The sequence below is a fragment of the Labrus mixtus genome, chromosome 23 (genome assembly GCF_963584025.1).
Source record: "Labrus mixtus chromosome 23, fLabMix1.1, whole genome shotgun sequence".
In the NCBI taxonomy this organism is placed as follows: Eukaryota; Metazoa; Chordata; class Actinopteri; order Labriformes; family Labridae; genus Labrus; species Labrus mixtus.
This window is the reverse complement of record NC_083634.1, coordinates 1515818-1528122: the sequence shown is the minus strand read 5'-3', so window position 1 is coordinate 1528122 and position 12305 is coordinate 1515818.

The window sequence follows — 12305 nt, the reverse complement described above, 5'->3', positions numbered from 1 at the left end:
TAGGCACACTGCGTTGGTGTTTTTTATTGCTTTGGAGCTTTAAGAAGTAAGAAGATCGACTAATATTGTTTTCTGTTCTATTGATCAGCTACAGCCAGCACTAAAGCTGACCCCAACCCTGACCCTCACTCTTATACCTAACCTGACCTGATGACTGTCAAGCCACATTAATTAATTTGTACCTTTTTTTAAATTTTTTTTTATTAAAGATTCATTTTTTGGCTTTTTATGCCTTTAATGGAGAGATAGGACAGTGGATAGAGTTGGAAATCAGGAAGATAGAGAGAGAGTGGGGAATGACATGCGGGAAGGAAGCCACAGGTGGGATGTGAACCTGGGCCGCCCACTTGAGACGACAGCCTCCATAAATGGCACACTAACCACTGCGACACCAGCGCCCCATTAATTTAATTTGTACCTTTAATCCATATTTTAAACATATACTTTCTGGAAAGGTATTTTTATTTGATTTTATATATTTTATTAATCTCTGAGTAGAAATTACATTTTTATAGAGCACAGTTTACCAAAGTAAAATTCCTTGTGTGTTTCAGCATACCTGGCCAATAAAGCTGATACTGATTCTGATTCTGATTCTGATTACACTCTGTTATTTTGAGACATGCTTCTCACACTCATAGGCCTGAATCACACACATGCACAAACAGGACCTGTGGACATGCATTAGTGGAGAGATGTCAGAGTGGGGCTGCTACACTCTTCTACACAAGGAGTGCGACGGGGCTTTTGGGGGTTTGGTGCCTTTTTCAATTTTTTTAATTTTATTTGATTGCACTTAAAAAAACACAATACAAAAAAAAACAATGAAAAAACAGACAATACATAATGATTAGTTCATTAAAAATATATATTTTTTTAAAAGAAATGTTCTGGAGGAGCCAAATAAACCCAGAGGGGCTTAAAGTAGTCCTAGCAAATACAATTTAGTTAACCAGAAAACATACTCAATAAGGTGTAAAAGAAAGCAAAACAAGAAAGAGTAACTTTAAAGAAGGGGGGGAAAGTAAAATAAGCTCAGAGAATGATTATGATGGTGCATTGCTTGATTGGCCAATCAGGAAATAAATGTTTCTTTTTTCAAATGAATTGAAGCTGCTGCTGTTTCTAATATGACTGAGTAAATTGTTCCAACAATGCCTTGCTAAAGGGCACATCATAGCACTCAGGAAGTGACCTGGTTCCAGACCAGTTTCCATACTTTGGTCCACACTGGGACCTGAAACCCTCTGGTTCCCAACACCAAGTCCCTACAGACTGAGCTAAAGTCCCCAACAAAGGTACCTTTTCATGTTCAATAAGAAAGACCTTCAAACCAACAATCTCTGACCCAGTGTGACTTTTATTGTTTATTTTTAAAGAGGCAGCGCACAATTAAATGTAATTGCACCAGAGTTAGCTAACAGCTAATTTGCAACTGTTGTACCTGGGCAGGAAGTACATCATCTAAAATAATCAATTTGTGTTACATAACACTTCATAATATATCAGATTGAATCCATAAATATTTAAATTACAATATATTTACATAGACCCTGCTAAAAAATATCATTATAAAAAATAAATAGCTTTTTACGGTATTGTTTGAATATTTAAATGTAATATTTTGGGGACTTAAATGGACTTGAAATCACCATGGGGCTTGTTTTTTTTTTTTATTTCTATCCCTATAAATACAGATAGATGTCATATATGGACAGTTAAAAGACATAACAATTGGAGTTAGGAATGGTGAAACAGAGTGACCAACAAAATCAAATTAAGCAATTTACAAGCTAAACAAACCTTATTCTGGAAGATGACAACAAAGCTAATAATCCTAAAACAGCCCTTTCTCTATTCCTTCCAGGGTTGGAAATTAGCACCATCATCTGATTTTTTTGCAGTGACGGGTGAATTTGCTCAACCTTACCCGTCACAGTGGCAGGTAAATAAAAGTAAAACAACAGAGTGCTTTGTGACAACAAACAGCATTAAATGAATCACCAGCCTCCTGCTTGTTCTGCTCTGACTTTATGAGAAGAGTCAGGCAGTCGTTCATAAGGCCCAGGTTAAAAAAATGAGTGATTTTCAAATCCACCAGTCATAGGCAGGTGGGCGAAAAAGAGAATTTCCAACCCTGCATGACTCATTTAAATGTGAGCTTAACTATCAAATGAGATCCGTGATCTAGAGCAGAGACACATGAACCGTGGTTTTGGTGTCAGTAGACCTACAGTGTCATGTGACCTCCGATTAGAATGAACTTAAATATACTCAAGCATGAATTCATAAGGCCAAATTGAAGGCTCGATTGGGTCTCTGATGAGGTTCATGGAGTTAAGGCCGCCTCACCATCCAGCCCTGTTAACAATCTGCATTCAGGCACAATGCAGACTGATTACTAATCAGTGACACTAAGAAACAGCCAGCTGCTCGGCCTATCACGGCTCGGATACACAACGAGAGTGGAGCGGGATACACACAGAGAGCTCGAAAAGCTGATTGCATCTTAGGTAAGGAAGCAAGAATAATGCCAGAGATGTATTTGCACACACAAAGGACATTTACGCACATACTTTGTCTTACTTTCTTTTCTCTGTGTGTTACTCACACACTCACCAACACAAAGCACACACTCTGACGCACACCCTCTAACAGCCTCCAATCAGCAGCAGAGCCATGCCGAGAGGAGAGGACCACACCTCGTTCTCAAAACAACTGAAATCAGTTTAAGGACACGTATTACCACCACTCTCCCTCCTCCCCTCCCCCCCCCCCTCTTTCCTCACTCTCTATCATGTGTTCTCTGCCTCTCTCTCTCTGTCCTCTAACTCCTGCTTTTTTATTTTTCATCGTGTACCACCTGAGCTCTTCAAGGTTGCCGCTACAATTTGGGTCATTTGGCTCGGCCCCATTTCAGCCACCCCGCACAGACACAGACACACACACACATACACACACATGCAATCACACAACTCCCCCTCTGTGTATTACCTGACACCGCCAGGTGGGAGAGACTCCATTACCGAGTTGAACTCTGACCCGGCTTCGACTGCCTGGCCAGAGAAGAGAGATGTGTGGTGTGAGTGTGTGCGGTGTATCTGTGTTGATGTGATTGTGAGTGTGTGTGTGTGTGTGTGTGTTAGAGAGAGAGAGCAGGAAAGAGAGAGAGAGAGAGATGAGGAACTGAAATGAGGCCAGTCTAAATGTTTGTGTGTGAATGAGCATCCACATTTGTTAGTGTGTGTGTGTGTGTGTGTGTGTGTGTGTGTGTGTGTGTAGGTGTGTGTATGTGTGTGTGTGTGTGTGTGTGTGTGTGTGTGTGCAGGGGTAGAGGTGGTTGGAAGGTGTCTCACATGACACCCCTGGTCATTATTAAGTCCTCTTTAATCCTCAGTCTTTGGCATGTTTTCTTCTCTCCATATGTTCACGTTTTTTTTTCCTGAACCCGCTTACACAACAATGCTCACTGAGTTGGCAAACAAGCAAACATCTTATTAATATTCAAGATATCCAAGCAATGTCTAAGTTTGAGAGTTAGCTCACATAAGCATCAAATCCCACTCAGATAACCTGCATTGACTTTATCTGAATAAAATGAGTAAAACCAGAATACAGAGGCGGACTGTGGGATAGATGGAATATATCCTGAAAGGCTTTTTGCAAAGTGTTCTCCAATGGAAGAGCATCCTGGGACTTTATGCAGGGGGGCCTTTCATCTAGTGTTCTCCATCTTAATGACAGTGTTGGGGTGCCCTTTGTCAGCATTTTTCAACTTGAAGAGCACCCTGCAAGGTGTCTTAAAAGTTTGTTGCATGTTCTACAGTAGAAGAACACAAAAGTGAGCCATCAACTTTTTTTCTTCCCTCTGAGCTCATATAGAAATTGTAGTTGTTTTTTTCTTCAGTGAAAGGGCACCCTGGAGGACACCTTTTATTTTTTCCGCCGATTCATTCATACCATAGACTGTATAAGATAGACGTATCAAGGCAAAATACTTAGAGCTCCCCCTGCTGACAGGCTACAATTTGGGCATTAAACCAGCTAAAACTAGTTGACCTCCATGTCAACAGACTGGAAATGGACCAAGTTAAGATCATGTCAAATACATTTTTCTCATACCCAGAGTCTGTCCTGATAGTTATTATCATGGTAAATAGTAAATGGACTTGAGCTTGTATATCGCTTTTCTAGTCTTCTGACTACTCAAAGTGCTTTTACACCACATGTCACATCTATACATTCACACTCTGATGTTAGAGGCTGCTGAGTGAAGTGTCCATCAGAAGTAACTAATCCCATTCATACTCATTCATACACTGCAGAAGAAGCAGTGGGAGCAACTTGGGTTTAAGTGTCTTGCCCAAGGACACATCGTACAAGTGGCTCCAGGAGCTGGGAATCGAACCCTCGACGTACTGGTTATGAAACGACGACTCTACCAACTGAGCCACAGTCGCAAATGCTGATTTATGTCCAAATGTTCATTTTTTTTAGTAGTTTGTTTTAATTAGTTATTTGATACAAAAAACAACGGGTGTAACGTCACAGTTGACAGCTCTTTTGACAATTGCGGCTCCTTGTAGCGTTCTTACAATTATGTTAAATTGGTGGTTGGAAGCGTGCTTTTGTTAGCATGAGGGGTGTGCCATCAATTTCGCTGTTCCATCAGCCAGCTTGTTTCTGTGCACGTCTTGCTATATATGTCAATACCCATCATGGAGGTATTTTGGCTTCAATTGTGTACAACAAATGAAGACTGAGACATGTTGTCCATATTAATATGACACATTTTAAGCATCAATTTTAATCAAACCCCACAAAACACTTTTTTTTTCAGTTACTCACTTAACCATTTTGTTTTTGCATCACATGTCTTGTTTCAAATAGTCAACATTTTGAGAAATCATTCAAAAAAAGAGCATCTTTAAAGAAGGTTCCCATCTCATCAATTAATTATCTAGACTAGAGGGACGTGGACACATAATGATTTATTTTAGAATTTTGTCAATTTTAGATTTGCACAACAAATTCAACTCCAATCTTCACTTCCATTTCACTCGTATGCCATGTTAGAAATCAGCCATAATATTTTCTGTAACACCTGTTGATTAAATCTAATTTCTTACTACTTTGAACCTTTTCTCTTGCTTTAGTTTTTTGTTCAGTCTTTCAACATGATTGAAATCTTTTAGCAAGGGGTTGGCTGGCAATACACTTCACTAACATAGAGGCTATGAATGCTGCGGCTGAAAAGTCAACGGGAAAATACAGATAATATAAAAACTTTAGAAACAATGTGGCAGAAGCTTTCAAGCAACCCTGACTGATGACTCGTAAATGTAAGGTTCAAACAGCACCATGTTATTTATGTTGTGGCCAGAGAAAGAAAAACTGTGAAAACAAAACACAAAGCTATCATCTATTACCATCGCCAGGACCGGAACTGCTCGCCAAAATGTTTGTGCCTTCTTTTGTATCACAGCACTCCTCAGCTCCGTTTACAACAGAAATCTCCTCAGCAGCGCACTATGACATGGCAAAGAGAAGAAAAGAAGAGAAGTGGAGTTTTGGCCAAATCCTGGTGTGAGCTCTCCATAGAAGCAGAGCAACAGCCCCCCTTCTGTTTTCTAAATGTGGCCTCTTGCCTCTCTCTATACGGCATGCCAGGGCTGCTGTGGTGGGCGGAAAGAGGGATGTGTACATGTGTGTGTCAAAAGAGATCTGCTGCATATGCATGTATCTGTACATGTCTTTCTCATTATGCATTCTGTATCTTTGGTTGTTTTGCGCATTTGTGTTCATGTGTCTGCATGGGTGTGTGTTTGAAGGGGGGGGGGGGGGGGGGCGTTTGACAGAGTGCGTTTGACAGAAGCAGGAAAAATGGTACTCAGATCAGTCACCGTGGTAATTGGCGCTCTTGACGTTGTCATGTGCAGTGCCTGGAGCTGCCATTACAGCATGCCTGTTTGTCATTGTGAGTGTGTGTGTGTGTGTAACTGCATGTGTGTGTATGTGTTGTGCCATACATGATGCTTTACATTAACCACATCCCCCATAACTTAAATATACTGCTCTCTGCACATAACTTTACCTCAGCAAGGATGGACTGTGATGTACTTGTCATACAGTCGTCCCCCCCCCACACACACTCCTCCCTCTATCTGTGTGTCTCATAATGTGTGTGTTGAGTTGACATTTTACCGACTTCTCCTTCCCTGCACCCAGCAGTAATTTCCCTGCTGACTGTCTGCTATCTGTCTGCTCTCTCTCCTATATCTCTGCTCTCCTATAAGAGATGCCTGAATCACCTCCATTTTGGTCACCATGACCTCAATATAGTTTTGTCCACCACCCACATTTCTGCAGTGTGCATGCCTGGTCTTTCTGTTTATACAGTAAGTTTGTTTGTCACTCTGTTTGGCAGCCTCGCCTTGCATCCCCGTCTCTACTGGTAATGAGCGCTGATCAATTCATTAGTGACCTTTACAGACACAGACTGCTCGTCTGGCGTCACAGATTGAAAGGAATCAATAATTCTCCATCAGTGATTGAATAGAAGAAAAACAAGAACATCTGTCTGTCATGGCCAATACCATAAAGCAGACAATATCTTATTTTTTTTGCTTCAAATCTAATCTATATTCAGAGTTTCAGATCACAACCCTACCACACAGGATATGCCGCTGACGCTCTATTAGCCATGGTCTGCTGCAACACTCTGTACTAAGTACACTGGTGCAGCGTTTGATTATTGTAATTATAATTAATTCATGCACATTTAAAGAATGTCTGATTAAGATGTCACAGCTCAACTGAATGACCAAAGACTTCTTAAACTTTCTCTCAAGAGGTTTATTTAAATGTCTCTCCTTTAATATTCCCTCGTCTGCTTATACTGAGTTCACTCTCAATATGATTGGCTAACGGTGAGGGAGTGGAGCGGTGCTGTTGGATAGATGTGACCAGATGAGTGAGCATGCATGGAGGAGCAATGTGACACAGTATGAGAGCTAACAATAAAACCAATGCAGAATATAGTCTTCCTGACTGAACTTCCACTGGAGCTACACTTAAACATCTGTTCTAATGTGAGGCCCTGTGTCCACCTTGTTTTCAATGAGTAGAGAGGGTTCGCAGCAGAAAGCGGTTGCCTGGAGAAAAAGGCCAGCGCCCAGAGTTTTTTTCTTCCCAACTCTCCGCCTTTTTTGTGCGGCCGCTCCGAGCGCTCAAGTTGAAAATCTTTCAACTTTTCAGAAAGGCGCTGTTGACATCACCGGCGCTCTTTTCCAAATGTATGATATTCATTCTGTAGTTTTGCCGCCTATGGACCGTGTATTGTACTCACATCAGCGCTTTGAGTAGTCGGAAGACTAGAAAAGTGATATATGAGCTCAAGTCCATTTACCATTTATCTGGTAAAAAATGAAACAGTAGTGCAGTAAAAAGTAACGGAGCCGTGTCGGTCACACAGTGGCCGTTCTGTCAACAGACTGTTGTCATAGAGACAGGACTGACATGCAAAGTGCACAAACACGTCATGCAGACGCTCCCGAGCGCACAGTCAGTGCTTTTCTGCCTGGAAAAAACACTAGGTGGACATGGGGCCTTAAGTTAGTTTAGAACACGGTAGATTATAGTCTCAGACTGATTCAGATTAGTGAATAAACAGTGTCCATGCTATATCATGTGCATACACATCTTCTACTTGTTAACTATTTGTGTGTCATTTTATCTTTTAGAAATAATTCTATTAATTTTTACAGCTGTCTTGTAAAAAATAAAAACTTTTTTTTATGCTCAAAGCAGGCCTGTACTTCATCTAGATCATAAAATGGATTTTTTTTTTTCTCTTTAAAGGTTTATTAAGTCAAAGGAGCTGGAGCTCCATTTTTTCCAGCTCATTAAGAATACAAAGCTTGACTTTATCTACAAAATTCACCAAATTTGAAAAAGCAAGATTTTCAACTGAACATGGGGACAGAATGTGTTTTTACAGGAAAGCCCACAAAGAGGACTGAAAGAGATATTGGGCTATAAAATCTACCTGACTTGACAATGTTGTTCCCATCACTACAAATGTGCAATCAATTATTTAAATATCTAATCAATCAAAGTGCATCAGCTCCAGATAAAGATGTCAGTGAAAGGACAGACTCGTATATAATCAGCCTGACCTTAGCAGCACAGAGTGATTTTGTGTTTGTGTTACTTCCTTTTAGTTTAGTATCTGATCCCTCTGCACTGTATCATGATAACTTCAACCCTGAAGTTTCTATCTCTATTTTTCACTCTTTTCAATCAATCCAGTTTATTTGCTCCTCTGTCTGTTTGCATTCTGCTGTTCTTACTCTCTGTTTGTTGACCTTTGCTTCCTGTCTGTCTGCGCGTCTGTCTTCCTCGTCGTACTCTTACCTCTCCTCCTGTCTTTCTGACTCCAATTTACTCTCTATATCTGTACCATCCAATCACACGGCTTCACATTCACACACGCCCTCCCTGTACCTACACCTATTCTCTGCAGAGGATGAAACAACACACAGGTCTGCGGCTATAGGCAATGGTGTGTAGATGTGTTTACCTGTGTATGTGTGTGTGTGTGTGTGTGTGTGCAAGTGTGTATCCATTGTTAATTAACCTCATTCACCTCTTCCAACCCCCCCAGGAGTGGCTGTGTGCTGAGCTCGATCCCTGAGCCCCAGCCTGCTAATCCACACCTGAGTCTTACACACACACACACACACACACACACACACACACACACACACACACACACATATATATCACATGGTGAGTGGTTTTAAGGTGCGAAAGATATGTCGCTTGTATAAATGTGTCCTTGTGTGAGAACACAAAAGCATATCAGCACTGCAACACCTGTGCAACAGTGGTCGCTGTGTGTATCTGTGTGTGATATCACACAGTCTGAGCTGGAACACATTATACACACCTGGGAGGTTTTCAGACTCATACAGTTTTGGCACATTGCTGCACAACCAATCACATGAAAAGTAGACGTACACACACCACAACTATGCAGACACACTCACACACTCAGGCCAGGCCAGGAGCATCTCTGCAGGCCTGAGCGCTGGTTTGACTGGCTGTCACTGTGGAGTGGTGGGCCAAAAAAAAAGAGGAAAGAAAGTCTGAAGCGGGCTGTTACGCAACCCAAGAAGGACGTCCACTTAGTCTCTTGATGGAAAAAACATACACACACACACACACACACACACACACAAAACTCACCAAGGGCTGGGTCTGGATTACAGCTCCCGGCCTCTTTGTGTGGATACCAGACATGGGTGCCATGCTGCCAATGCAAATGCCAACCCCAGATGCCAACCAGTGTGTGTGTATTTGTGTGTTTTGTGGGCAGGAGAAAAGTGACTGCTACAATGCACACACAAGTAGCGCGTGTAGTGCTGCACGCACGTATACAGCCGGCTGCAAGGCACGCACAGTCAAATACATCGTCTGGCACATATATGCATACTTATACACACACACACACACACACACACAAACACACACAGAGACACACACACACACGCTCTCCATTGTGACTTCATATGCAAAAGCTAATTGTCTCTCTGGTGGTTTTGTTGTGCCATTATTTGCCCTCCCTCCCCTCCCCATTTTAAATGGAAATACTACCCAAAAAATGTGTGTGTGCCGGTGTAAATGTGTGTGTGCCGGTGTAAATGTGTGTGTGCCGGTGTAAATGTGTGTGTGCCGGTGTAAATGTGTGTGTGCCTGTGTGAATGAGTGCGCTTGTGCAAGTACGAGCATGTGTGCCATTTCAATCCCCTCACTTGGACGCCCACAAGAAACGCTTGTCCTGAAAGAGTCCTGCTGTTGATGTGATTGTTTTATGGCTCTTTCCATATTTGGGCAGATTCAATATTCCATTGTACTGTCTCGGCGTGCCAGCAGCTCTGACCATGCTATTTGCCTTTCCCTGTCATTCAGGAATGCTCGGGCCCATTCAAAACCTAAACACAGCTTGTGTTTATACCGGCAGCCTCGTGAAACACTGGCCCTGTTAATACACTCGAGAATTATCCTAAAACAAATAACTTTCAATCGTCAAGGTCAGGGGACTATGAAAATATGTGATGCCTGTGTTCTTCGCTCCTCCCGGTGTCGACGGTGAACGTTATGAGCTTGGCCGGCAGCGGTGCATTTTATGGAGCCCATATTAGGGTTGGACGGTGATCAGGATGTTATTGAATGTGTGTCTAGCCTGCTAAATCGGTTACACTGGGTGACAGAGCCGACGCCGTCAGAGAGGCCTAAACACCCCTCAGAAGTAGATCTAGCTGAGCCACAGCTCTCTCAAACACTCAATTTCACTTCATTTGAGAATGCTGCGCCAGCACAAGTGAAAAATCATTGTCAAGAGGGGGGGAAAAAGGAGTACATTTCAGCGGCCAATCGCAGCCCAGGGAGGCCTCCAAAAGTGTCTGCTTTATGAGCACAATCTTTAGGAAACTGTCCTCTGTTGAACCCGCACTGACTGACTGGGCACAGGTGTCCAGGATTTAATGAAAGGGCTGTAAAAGTTGTAAAATAAAAATAAAATACAAAACGACACTGTAGAGTATTTTAAAATCTAGAAATGAAACTAGAGAGCTCCAGGATTTCTCAACAAAAGTGAATAAAACTCCCAGTATCTGTCATTGACAGTCTTTTTTTCTCCAACCATTCTTCAATTTGCCATTTTCCTTTTTTAAAGCCATTTTCCTTTACCTACTTTGATTTTTTTCCCCCAAATAACCAGAGCGCAGAATGAAGTGTATTAGGAAGCACTTAGCCACTTTGCAGTAATAGCTTAGCTACACTGGAGCTCGTCTTTAATAAAGTTACAGAATCTTGGTCAATATATTACAGAGAAGGGCTGCTGTTTGAGGCAGCAGCTGAGGGTTAGAATTCAATTTTTTTGTTCAAAAAAATGGAAGCAGCTTGTCCACTTTACTGAAAAGTATGTTCCCATATGGAGTGGAATGTCTCAATGTTTCTCACACTGTTACACAAACACACTTTATTATGTGTTTTTAAAGCTAGAATACACCTATTATCTGGAGTGCATGTGTTTTCCTCTCCAACTAAATGCATGTATTTGGCTGTAATGACCTCCTCAGTCCACCTATGGAAGTGATGTCAGTCCTATAGCGTGACCCCGTCATAAATGTGTGTGTGGCCTCGACTCTGACATCGGGAGTTAACATAATAACTGCTATGATAATGAAGCTGCAATTTTCCCCCAGGACCCCCATGCTGCTCTCAGGTAAATGCTGTGTTTACAGACAGAAATGTTGTGATGTTGTTGTGTGTGTGTGTGTGTGTGTGTGTGTGTGTGTGTGTGTGTGTGTGTGTGTGTGTGTGTGTGTGGATAGATCGAGCGGCTGTGTTTGGACAGTTGACAGTGGAGTGACAGATGACATCTCCATCCTACTATTATAGTGAAATGAGAGCGAAGGACGACTGTGTGTTTGGCCGTGTGATTTAACTGGAGGTGGGAGGGTGGCTTTCAACCGTCACACACACACACACACACACACACACACACACACACTTCTCGTTTCAGCCAGTGTGTTTGGTAAGCACGGCTGTGCACACACCGGACGTATACATGCACAATTTTTTTGGCGTCGGCATTGAAAAAGCGAGGGGTATAAGCTGACAACCATGACAGATGATGTCTTTATCCAGCTGTTTCAAAAGACTTTGTGTTATATGAGTGTGTGTGTGTGTGTGTAAGTTTCAGGGTCATATCTGCCCCCAGGCGTTTTGGACCTGATTCTACGAGGGCGGGATAAAAGGGAGGGGTTGTTTCATTTCAAAACCCCAGGAATGTCTGTACTCCTGTCTCCGCTTCTGGGAATTTTCCCCTTTTTCTCACCCCCCCCCCCCCCCACCATGCCTCTCTCACTCATTCCTTCATCCCTGAGGTGACAGGTAAAGGGAGGAGAGAACGCCAGATGAACACCTGGTTTTATTTTTGTGAAGAGAGAGACAAATGAGAGAGAGAGAGAGAGGGAGAGAGATAGTCCTTGAGTTAGTCCTCTGCATCACTGGTTTATTCATTCAGGATCTGCTGCGTGTGTGTGTATGGGCGTGTGTGCTTCGGTGTCCTTGTTGGTTTGTGCATCACTGCACTTACTTATGTGTCCTCTATCTTGCATGCATACAAAATATATGCATAATATGCTATTCAGTGGGACACTTTCATTCAAAGTGCTTTGCCGTAGTATGAGCACACCGTTTCTCGACTACATAATGTGGAGATAGTAGTGTGAAAG